General features: G+C 38.2%; 1 long non-coding RNA gene across 1 annotated transcript in view; it reads right to left on the bottom strand.

Annotated features, from left to right (window-relative positions):
* Positions 1–1,139: 1,139 nt before the first annotated feature.
* LOC143441449 (uncharacterized) overlaps positions 1,140–11,148 on the bottom strand; it is a 138,263-nt gene continuing 128,254 nt past the window's right edge. Inside the window, exon 3 of the long non-coding RNA XR_013108844.1 lies at positions 1,140–1,463. This is a non-coding gene — a long non-coding RNA (uncharacterized LOC143441449). The remainder of the gene's footprint in view (positions 1,464–11,148) is intronic.

Raw genomic sequence — 11,148 nt, 5'->3', positions numbered from 1 at the left:
TTGTGTGTGTGGGGGGGGGGGGGCAGGGGGACAGTTAAAGAATGATTTAAAAGGTTAAAGAGGCCCCAGGAAAGTTCAAAAGGTTGCACACATAGGCTAATAGACATTTGTAGTGATAAGAAACTAAATTGAGCTTTAGGGAAGAGGGCATTGTCATGAATATTGAAGAATCTCCTGTATCAATGTGGTGTAAAGAATGTTCCCCAATTATCTCTGATTAGTTAATAAAGGGCTGAACAGCCAATGACTGGGAAGAGAAGATAGAAATTCTCTCTGTCTCTCTGTCTCTCTATCTCTCTCTGTCTCTGTCTCTGTCTCTGTCTCTCTCTCTCTGGTTCCCTCTCACTGCCTCTTTCTCTCTCACTGCCTCTTTCTCTCTTTCCCTTGCTCACTCCCCTCTTTCTCTCTCCTCATGACAACGAACCTGCCTATACATACTTTAATCTGGCTTGAATTGTCTCATTGCACGGACGGAGAGAACTTATCAGTGTCCTGCAAAGTAATTCCACAGAGACCACAGAGACCACCAGAATATGCTCAACAGTTTCCTTAAATACAAATGAGTTGAAATCTTGTAAAGCAGGAGTGTGTACTCTGATGTATCACAAAGAAGAAAAGGAAAATTTGAAAACCATTCTGACTCAGAGCCACACATTGTGATTATTCCCTTGACCAATCAGTTGTGAAATTCTGCAATGTTTACCAGCATTTCTATTATTTCTCCCTTTGAACTGTAGCCAACCAGTTTCCTGTTTTTGAATCGCCATGCTTCATCATGCAGTGATTCCTCTCACTACTTCAAGCATCTTTCCCTTCACCACAGCTCTCCCTTGGCAACTAGAGACTTTTATTTTGAGAACAAGACAGAAGTTGCACCATGTATCTGTCCTCTGTGTGTGTGTGTTCTTTTGTAAATTCTAAAATCTTTCATATAGCCATCAAGAACTTCAAGAACTATTCTCAGAACACATCACTAATCCCCTGTCCCATTAAAATGTCCTCCTGTTCACATTTTATTCACTATATAGGCCTCAGTAGGATGTGTGCTTCATTTGTATTTTGCATTTGTATTACATTTGTATTGTATTTGTAGACAAGAAAGTCGTCTTAGTAATCATAATCATGAGGATCTAAAAATCTAAGATTTTAGAATTTATTTTGGATGCAATACACAAAATTCAAAGCAAAGGGTCTCTAACATCAAAAGCAAAGACCTTGTTCGGTCAGGTACATAGGGAAAAAAGTGATTCTCTCAGTGTCTCATTCTGGTTGCTTCTGTCCCTCACACTGCATCCTTTGGGTAGGCACCTCAACTCTTGGGCAGTTGGACAGTGTCTCTCTTGGTGTTGGTTTCCAGGAGCTCTGAGGTTAGACATCACAATTTTTCTTGAAATATGCTATTGGTAAGTAATCTCCTCTTTTAAAAACTTGGTTGCAACAGAAGTCCAAAATTTGGTGCCCATCTGTAATGTAAGAAGAAGAACTTCAGTACTGAGACCAGGCTGAGGAAATAGATCCACTGAAAAGGTCATACAGCCAGAGTTATATAGTACAAGGGGACTTACCTGAACATGCTTTCACAATGTGGAGATATACGAGTGCAAACACACACTGATAACACTAGCATATTACATGGTTTATCAAAACTGGTTAGAAACACTGTGATGGGTTAAAGCTATCTTGAACAATTGTAATCTATTCATAAGAAAGGTATTGTCCTTAATAGCATCAACAGAAAACAAAAAGAAAGAAAGAAAATGTGGTACAGGCTAACTATGTCTACAAAGCATGGATGGAAGAGAATGCAGAAAACAAACGTTAGAAGGTTATACTGAGTTCTGTCAATAATGAGAGGAGGACACTGCAAACACGGAGATGGTAGTGAGTGACATTCTCAAATTACCAGATATGTTCAGGGTATACCTAAAGCCCTATGTGACCCCTGGGAAACTTACATTTTCTTGTTACTGCATGAATTTCTTGCATGTTCATAGCCGTCCCTATCAACTACTGCATATAGGCAGAGTTCTAGCACAGTTAATCATACTAGGCACAGGCCTAGAATGAAATTATTCAGGAAAGATTCAAAGGATGACTTGGATTCAGGTTTTATATATTCAATTTTATAGAAATAGTCTATTTAATCTCCACAAGGCTCCATTTCTTCATCTGTGACATCACATAATAATACAGTCCTGTCTTGAATGATGCTATGAAAATCATATCAGGAGGCTTCCTCTACTACAGGATTCAAATGGTTGATTTCCTGGCATTGAGCACTCTGTTCCTCCATCCTTCCAGTGGGAAGCTTGTCTTTTTTTACATTACATTTTTTTATTCAAAATGTGGGTTTTCTTTCTTAAGTTTTAATACATTTTACCTTTCGTTGGCACATAACAATTGTTCGTATTAACTGGTTAGACCGTAATTTCAACCTATGCCCAGCTCATTCACAATTCAAATCAAAATAACAAAACTACCTTCCCCTCGTCATTATGGATGAAACCTTGGAATCCTCTCAAAAGGTCTTTATGAAATATGTAATAGGTTGTTTTAAACTTTAGGCATTCCCTGTGTTATAGGACACTGGAATATGATTATTAAATTTTGTGTGGGTACCTATTATTTCTTATTTGCCTTTGAGAAGTTTGCAATGCAAAGAGATGGGGCAGGGTGTGGAGTTAACAAACATAAATTAGAAGTTAACTACAAAGAATAATTGAAGCCCAGTCCGGTCACTGGTTATATTTTTTAAATCAATCTTTTTTTATTTTACTTTACAAAGAATGTGTCACAATATTTCAATTATCTCTCTCCTTACAACTCATTTTGTACTTCCTTCCTGCAAACTATTTTAAGTACTTATCAATTCATCTGATGACTTTCCTATGCAAAACAAGAGAAAACTTTCTCTTACTCCTTCTCATAGCGTCTGTTTGAAAAATGACTGTTTAGAACTTACAGGGAAAAATATGTTACTAGAATATTAAGGCAGCACAGATGATTAAAATATCACACCTTGCCTGCTTCTTTGGCAAGCAGAGTAAGAAAAAAACAAAGATGAAATATTAGCATGCATTTTTCATATGAATATGTGGGTGGGGGAGGAGGACTTTGAAAAACATTTTTTATTTGAGTTTTACTTCTATTTGATATTTGAAAAAATCCATAAAACTTATTTTGGTCCTTCTCCAAAATAATAGTTTGCACTACCCAGATATGGAATACATATCAAGTTAGGCTTTCCTCAGGATGCTAAGATATTTTTTTAACGAAGTCATGAATATCAAATATTCTTTTTCTCTTAGTATTTATGCCATGCAGCCTGAGTTAGCACATTTGAAATTAATATGTCTGGCTTATGAAATAAGATAATTCAAAAAATTAATGACTCTCTTACCATCTCTAAATATATAAATCTACTCTTCTGTAGCAAGATCAAGTAAATCATCTCCTATGTATTTTAAAACAATGGTTTTATCAGACTTCATATGCTATAGCATTCACTTATTTAAAGTCCACAACTCCAACCTTGACCACATTTTATTTTAGAGTAGTTGCATCATCCAAAAAACCCATTAGCTCTCCTTCCTCATTCCTTCTTCCAGTAGCTTAGAAACTACTACCTGTTTTCTAGCCACATGGATTTACCTACTCTGGACATTTCATGTAAATAAACATCATATAATATGTGGCCATTACTGTTGGATTCTTCATTTAGTGATCATTTTTAAAGTTCTCCCATTGGCATTTTGTATCAGGACTTTATTTCTCATGGTGAAATAATACGATATTGTTTGGGTATTTGATTTCTCTATTCATTAACATGGACATCTTGGTTGCTTGTGTTTATCTTCTACTGCAAATGAGGCTGCTGTGAACAGGATATACACAGCTCTGTGTGGTCATGCTTTGATTTCTTCTGGGTTTGTTCCTGCTAGGAAGGTTGCTGGGTCATAAGCTAATTCTTTGCTTAACCACTTCAGGAACTGCTGCATTGTTTTCAAAGCTGGGATGTCATCTTGCCCTCCTCATAGCAAAACACTTACCATGAAAATTCAAATCGCTCAACACCCTACAAGCACTGTCACACCCTGTGCCGTCCCTTGTCTGCTTGTTTTATTACAACCACCCTAAGGAGCATGAATTATCTCATTTTGAATTTAGATTTACATTTCTTAGATGGCTAATGATGCTGAACTTCTTCTCATGAGTGTACTGACCAGTTGCCTTTTAATTGGAGAACTACCTATTTAGGTGATTTACCTGTTTTAACTAGTTTGTTTTTTTATTTTTGTAAAGTAAGAATTTTTTTTTTTCATATCTGCTGGATAACATAGCCTTAGATAGCTGATTTGAAATACTTTCTCAATTCTGAGGTTGTCTTCTTGATTTCTTGATGGATTCCTTTGTGGTTAAATCACCATGTATTTAAGTTTGTTAGAGTTTAGAATGACTCTTTTAGGTGTTATACCTAAGACTCCTTTGCTTAATCCATAGTCATGAAGACTTTCTAGATTATTCTCCTCCTTTGTTGGTCAAAAAATGAGAGTTTATCTCTTTTATTTAGTTCTATCATCTATTTTGAATTGAATTTTAATATATGAGGATATGGAACAATTAAATATATTATGAACAAACAATTGTTCAAATAACTTTCAGTAAAACTTTTTTTTTTTTTTTTTTTTTTTTGGTTTTTCAAGACAGGGTTTCTCTGAGTAATCCTGGCTGTCCTGGAACTCACTCTGTAGACCAGGCTGGCCTCCAACTCAGAAATCCTCCTGGCTCTGCCTCCCAAGTGCTGGGATTAAAGGCGTGTGCCACCACTGCCCAGTGAATTCTTTTGATAAGTTGGCATATTTTATTTTATATATTTTGAGCATTTTGCCTGCGTGTATATCTATGTAGCACCTGCATGGCTGGTGGCCCCAGATGTCAGGAAAGAGTGATGGGTGTGCAGGAACTAGAGTTACAGATGGTTGTGAGACACCATTTGGTTGCTAGGACTTGAACTCAGAGCCACTGGAAGAGCAGCTAGTGCTCTAAACTGCTGAACCATCTTTCCAGCCTCAAACTGATATAAAATTTTATCCTTAAATTGATTATTACATATCTAATCAATCTAATATATATATTTGTAGTCCTGGAGATGTAATCCAGAGCCATGGGTGCTCTGGCATAGAATCTATATCTCTAACACATATTTAGACTTAAAACGAACATTATTTAATCTAGATTGTTAATTTTTTTCTGTAGAGGGGTCTATAGTTTGATAATCACTTAAAACATGTAGATAACGTCTCATACAAACCTTTTCAGAGGCTTTTCATCAGTTCCTAAAGCAATGGACATATAGGAAAACTTTGGGAAATACCCATGGACTGGCTTGAAAATTGCTCTGCAGGTCTTTCTCTGTTAGAAACCTGAATGTTGTAGCTAATTATGAAACTCATAGTTTATGATGGGTAATGTTGAATCCTAGGTCAATTACCTGAGAGCACTTTGTAAGCTTTGCTGGCTTTCAAGGCAGGTTTGATGGAAAAGCATAAATTTCTGTGTAGATTTATAACATTTAAATGGTTACAAGTTTTTTTTTTTCATGAGAAGTTTTTTTTGTCACTAAATATGGAACAATAAAAAAAGTCCAATGAATATGTCCTGCAAATTTCACCACCTATTTAAAGATACATTTACAAAGGATACACTTTTGATTAGTATTTTCAGGAATCTAATCTTGTCATAAAGAACATACCTTGTGGGATATAGAAATAGTGAAAATATTGCTTTCTTAGAGAAATGTTATTTTTACTATAAAACAAATATTTTAGAATATGAAACTCTGACTACTAAGTGTGACAATGATTGTGTAAAACAGCTCATCCCTTCATTTGATTCTTTAACTTGTCTTGCCCAGGATCACTTTGGCCAGTTAGCAAATAGGCTGATATTTAAGGCTGATAATGTAGCTTGTCTCATATTTTTCAGGCCTTTAAAGGTCACTGTCTTCTTATTCTGCTTGTCTGTCCAGAATTCTTCACACAAAGCTTTATGCTCTGAGAACAGCAAGGGGATAATGCCTAATTTGTAAACCATTCCCAAGCCTCTTACATCAAACTTGCCACTGTTCAATTCCCCCAAAGCAAGCCATAACAGTGATCTTGTCCCCCACCTCCTCACAGAAAAACAGACAGAGTATCATTAATTTTGCAACCCACATCACCAGGCAAAACTAGAAGCATTTTGTAGTGATGCCAAAGTCGAATCTTTGGGACATTTTGTTTTAAGAATTGTGCTTATTTTAAATTGTGTTTGTATATTTGTGTGCATATATGTGAGTGCTGGTGCCAGTGAAGGCTAGAATATCAGATGTCCCTGGTGTTACAGTTACAAGTAATTGTAAGCTGCTCAGTATGGGTGCTGGGCACAGAACTGAAGTATATGCTCTTGACAGCTAAGTTGTCACTCTAGCCCCAACAGGAGACATTTTAAAATGAGTCCTACATATGCAAACCTAGTCAGCTTTTTCTTATCTTTTTAGATTATTCCTTCAGCATTAAGGTTTTTCTTTTTAAATAGCATTTTTTACTAATTTTTTGAAAGTTCTGTACAATGTTTTGAGTGTATCCACCTCCTTCCCCACCTCCTCCCAGATCCACTCCACCTTCTGGACTGTCCAGCTTTGTGTTCTGCCCTCAGCCTTATCAAGAGCAGTTTGTATTGTCCAAGGACTCTGGTGGAAGGCTTTCCTCCAAATATGCAATATGTCACATTGTCCACCATTAAAGAAAACTGATTTTCCCTCTCTCCTGGAAGATTACAATTGCTAATAGTTCCTCTGCTAGTGCTGAACTTTGTGCCCACCTCTCCCATTCATGTTCAGATTTCTGTCTGGCTTGAGCTTACAAAGGTGCCACTGTGGGTATGAAATTGTATATGCAACTTTTCTGTTGTATCCAAAAAAACAGATTCTTTAAAGTCATCTACGACTTTTATGATCCTTCTTTCTTTTTATCCCCCTGCAAGCCTCCAAGATTATAATAGTGACATACCATTTAAACTTAGCACTCTGAAATCTCTTACTCTCTTCCTCGGCTGGAGAGAAGGGGTGTGTGTGTGGGGGGGGGGAGAATGTGGAGGCAGGACCAGATATGGAAAGAGACAGGAGAGAAGTCCAGAGGGCTAGGAGAATGAATAGAAATAAGTAGCAGTAGTGGGCGGGGAACTTGGGGAAACACTAGAGAGTCCCAGACACCAGAGATACAAGAGGGTCCCAGGACCCAGTGGGGCTGACATTAGCCGAATACCCAAGAGCAGGGAGATAGAACCTGAAGAGGCCACCTCCAGTAGATAAACAGGGCCCCCAGTTGAGGGATGGGGCCACCCACACACTTAAATTTTTTAACCCAGAATTGTCCCTGTCTAAAGAAAATGCGGGAACAAAAATGGAGCAAAGGCTAAAGAAATGGCCATCCAGAGACCACCCCACCATGTGATCCATTCCATCTGCAGATACCAAACCCCAACATTATTGCTGATGTCAACATGTGCTTGCAGACAGGAGCCTGGTATGGCTAACCTGAGAGGCTCTGCTAGCACCTAAGTCAGATGCAGACACTCACAGCCAGCCATTGGACTGAGCAAGGAGACCCCAATGAAAGAGTTAGGGGATGGGCTGAAGGAGCTGAAAGGGATTGCAACCCCACAGGAAGAACAGTACCAATTAACTGGACCCCTCAGAGCTCCCAGAGACTAAACCACCAACCAAAGAGTATACCTGGGCCAGTCCATGGCTCCAGCTATATATGTAACAGAGGACTGCCTCATCTGGCATCAGTGGAAAGGAAGGCTCTTGTCCTGTGGAGACTTGATGCCCCAGCGAAGGGGGATGGTAGAGGGATGAGGCATAAGTGGGTGGGTGGGTGGGTGGCTGAGCACCCTCTTAGAGGCAAAGGAGAGGAGGATGGGGTGGGGGATTCATGGAGGGGAGACGGAGAAGAGGGACACATTTGAAATGTAAACAAATAAAATGATTAATAAATTTTTAAAAAGAAAAGAAAAATGTTGTAAATATGTGTGTGTGTGAGAGGGAGACAGAGAGAGAGAGAGAGAGAGAGAGAGAGAGAGAGAGAGAGAGAGAGAGAGAACTATCTTAAAGCTACCAGTAATTGGCTGCAGTTCTCTTTTCATCTTTGTACAGTGAGATATTTAGTGTTCCGACCCCGGTGGCCTTCAGATTTCTACCTGTACCACTCACCAGAATCAGCAGTCCTTGAATTACTCTGGTGGTGCTCAGTGGTGTAGCATCTGCAATGTAATCTCTGTGTAAAATAGTTATGTGACCATAGTTCAGTGCTACTGCTTACTGGGCTCATAAACTACATTAAAATTCTGATCGTACAGAAATGAGTAAAGTGCTTGAGCCTCTCTCTGTCCCTTCCCTGAGTCCCTGAGAGAGCATTTCAATATCAGTGTCAAATGTATTCAGGTAAATTGTCACCCGCTCAAGATAATAACACATTTCATCTTGGTTCAGATATGTAACATGATTTTCTCATACTGCCTTCTAAGTCTCTTAAAGAACTTTATTGCATTTATTTTACATTTCTATCAGAGAGAGGGTGTTTGTACTTCAGCACTTTCCTAAAAGCTTCTGGTTTTTTCCTTGCCACATTACTCCTTGGTGACGTAAAGTGTTGCTAGGCTGGAAGCACAGACACTGACTACTAGATCGTCTACAGTTCTCCTGGGTCAGTTCAGCTGCTTCCTAAAGGTTTTGATTTCCTTTTGATTATTTGAGATATTTTCTAGATTATAAAACATTAACCTAATAAGTACTCTTAGACTAATGTAACTTTTAAGTCCTGGATTTTTTTCCCTTAAAATTTTGAAGACACCTTTAAAGATAAAACATCTCTGAGAGGAGATTGTAACAGCAATCCAATTTTTATCAAACCCTCAAAATATACAATGTAGTTTTTTAAACTTGAAGTAAGTGTTCCAAGAGCACAAAAGTTGACAAATTCTACATTATCACAATGTGATTGTACACAGTGCCTCAGGAAAGCACCTCTTTGCTCCTCGTGTGCCTCAGTCTTAATTATTAGCACCTGTTCCCTATTTAGCCTCACAGTTGACTTCTAAAGCCATTCAGGGCTTGCTGTTTTTGAAATGTGGACAAAACAAGAGCAAAATATATTCTGACTTGCTACTGCCATACAAGATGCTCAAGAGATTCACATCTCATGCTGATTAAGGGATGACCTATGTAATTGCTCAGGACTATGCCATGGTATGAGACACTCTTGTGAGTTGAATGTGAAATGTTCTCCATAGACCTACATGTTTGAACACTTTGTCATCGTTTGGGAAGCCTGTGAAACTTCTAGGAATTGAAGACTTTCTGGAGGAAGTGAGTCACTCAGGGATGAGGTGGGGAATTAAGGTTTCACGGCTACGCTCCACTTCCTGCTCACTCTCTGATTCCCAGATGTGAATGTAACATGACCAAGAAGCTTCCTCATCTTGGCACTGTTCCTTTTCTGGCACACCTTCCCTACCATAACATCTCTTGGAGTATTAGCCAACTAAAATCCCCCTTTCCTTTAAATTGCTTATATTTGGACATTTTATCATAGCAACTGAAAAGTAATTAAGACAACAATGTAGTCTTACTAATATTGATACACTTTTATTTCCAGGTTTGTGTATTGTAAAACTATTGTTAGCAGTTTTATTTACTGTACCTATATCACATTTCTTATGTATTTTATTTTACTTCTTGTAAAGGCATAAAATATTGTTATATTAATTTTCAGAATATTACCTAATTATTTTACAGAATAGGCCTATTAATTTCACTCTTTTGAGTAGTGTCTGATTGCACTGAAGTGTCACCAACCTTTAGGCATTGGCAGCATGTTTATCTTGGGTTGTTATATTTGGTATATGGTTGCATTCTGGATTTGCAAATTTTATGTAAGCATCTGCTATATTTAGTTAAGTCCTGTTTTTGCCAATGTTTCTGTTTATTTGCTTGTGTTTTAAATGTCGATTATATATATTCTTTATATGTTTTGGTAAGGGACTTCAAAAGATTATATACATGACAATTGTTTTATCCTTCTTGTCTTTCTAGTCTTTTGAATATATGCTTAGTGAATAGAAAGAGTTAATGTCACCAGTCCTTCCTTTCATAATTACTGCTTTCAGGGTTCTCTTTAATAAGACATTGTCTATACTTATATCGTAAATATCCTCCTTTTTTATTTTCTAGGAGTTCGTTGTGTCACCATTCACATTTTTTATCTATAACACATGAAATTGACTTTTTTGTATGAGGTGAGGTAGAGATCAATATTAATAATATTTTCCATTTTGATAAATAGTGTATCCAGTATTATTCAGTCAAGGAAAAGTTTCTTCTCTCTCTCTCTCTCTCTCTCTCTCTGGCTTACAACATGACATCTGTCACAAATCATGACTCTTCGTGGACTACTGTTTTCCACTGTTCTATCACCAAATACTTATGCCAAAATGGCTCTTTTTCATTTATTAGTTCCTAATTTTATTCATATATTATATATTACTTCGATCCTCCATCCCGTCATCTCAGGCATCTTCTCTTATTCCCTTCCCTTTCTTGCTTTCATGACTTTTGTGGTCCACACAGCACTGAATTAGAGATGATGTAAGACCCCCCCCCCACAAGGGGACCCTCTGTAAGACCCACCCCCGCAAGGGGACCCTCACCCAAGTCCGGACCTGCACGCCCCAAGGACACACAAGAGACCTTCTTGATGCAATTGCAGAGGAGGTTTAATGACGAGGGCCCTCGGGCTAGAACATATCTCACACAGGAGATAGAGGTTCCGCGCCGGACCCAGGGAACTTGGGATATTTATCGGTAGGGGTTGGGGAGAGCGGGAAAATTTGGCTCGGTTACATATGATTGGATATTTCAAACATCAGCAACTTGCAGAACTGGCAGAACTTGCAGAAACTCGACCTCCCAGAAAAGGGAGGGAGAGAAAAGTAAACACCAGATAGCCCATTACTCACTTGGGCTTGTTTGGACTTGTCTGGGCATGCCCTTGTATGCCTTTATTTTTTGTCACCCTGCCCCTGCAGGGGCTTAATATTTTTATTATG

The sequence above is a fragment of the Arvicanthis niloticus genome, chromosome 2 (genome assembly GCF_011762505.2).
Source record: "Arvicanthis niloticus isolate mArvNil1 chromosome 2, mArvNil1.pat.X, whole genome shotgun sequence".
NCBI classification, from domain to species: Eukaryota; Metazoa; Chordata; class Mammalia; order Rodentia; family Muridae; genus Arvicanthis; species Arvicanthis niloticus.
The sequence above is the reverse complement of the archived record's forward strand: the minus strand, read 5'-3'. Positions and strand labels throughout refer to the sequence as shown.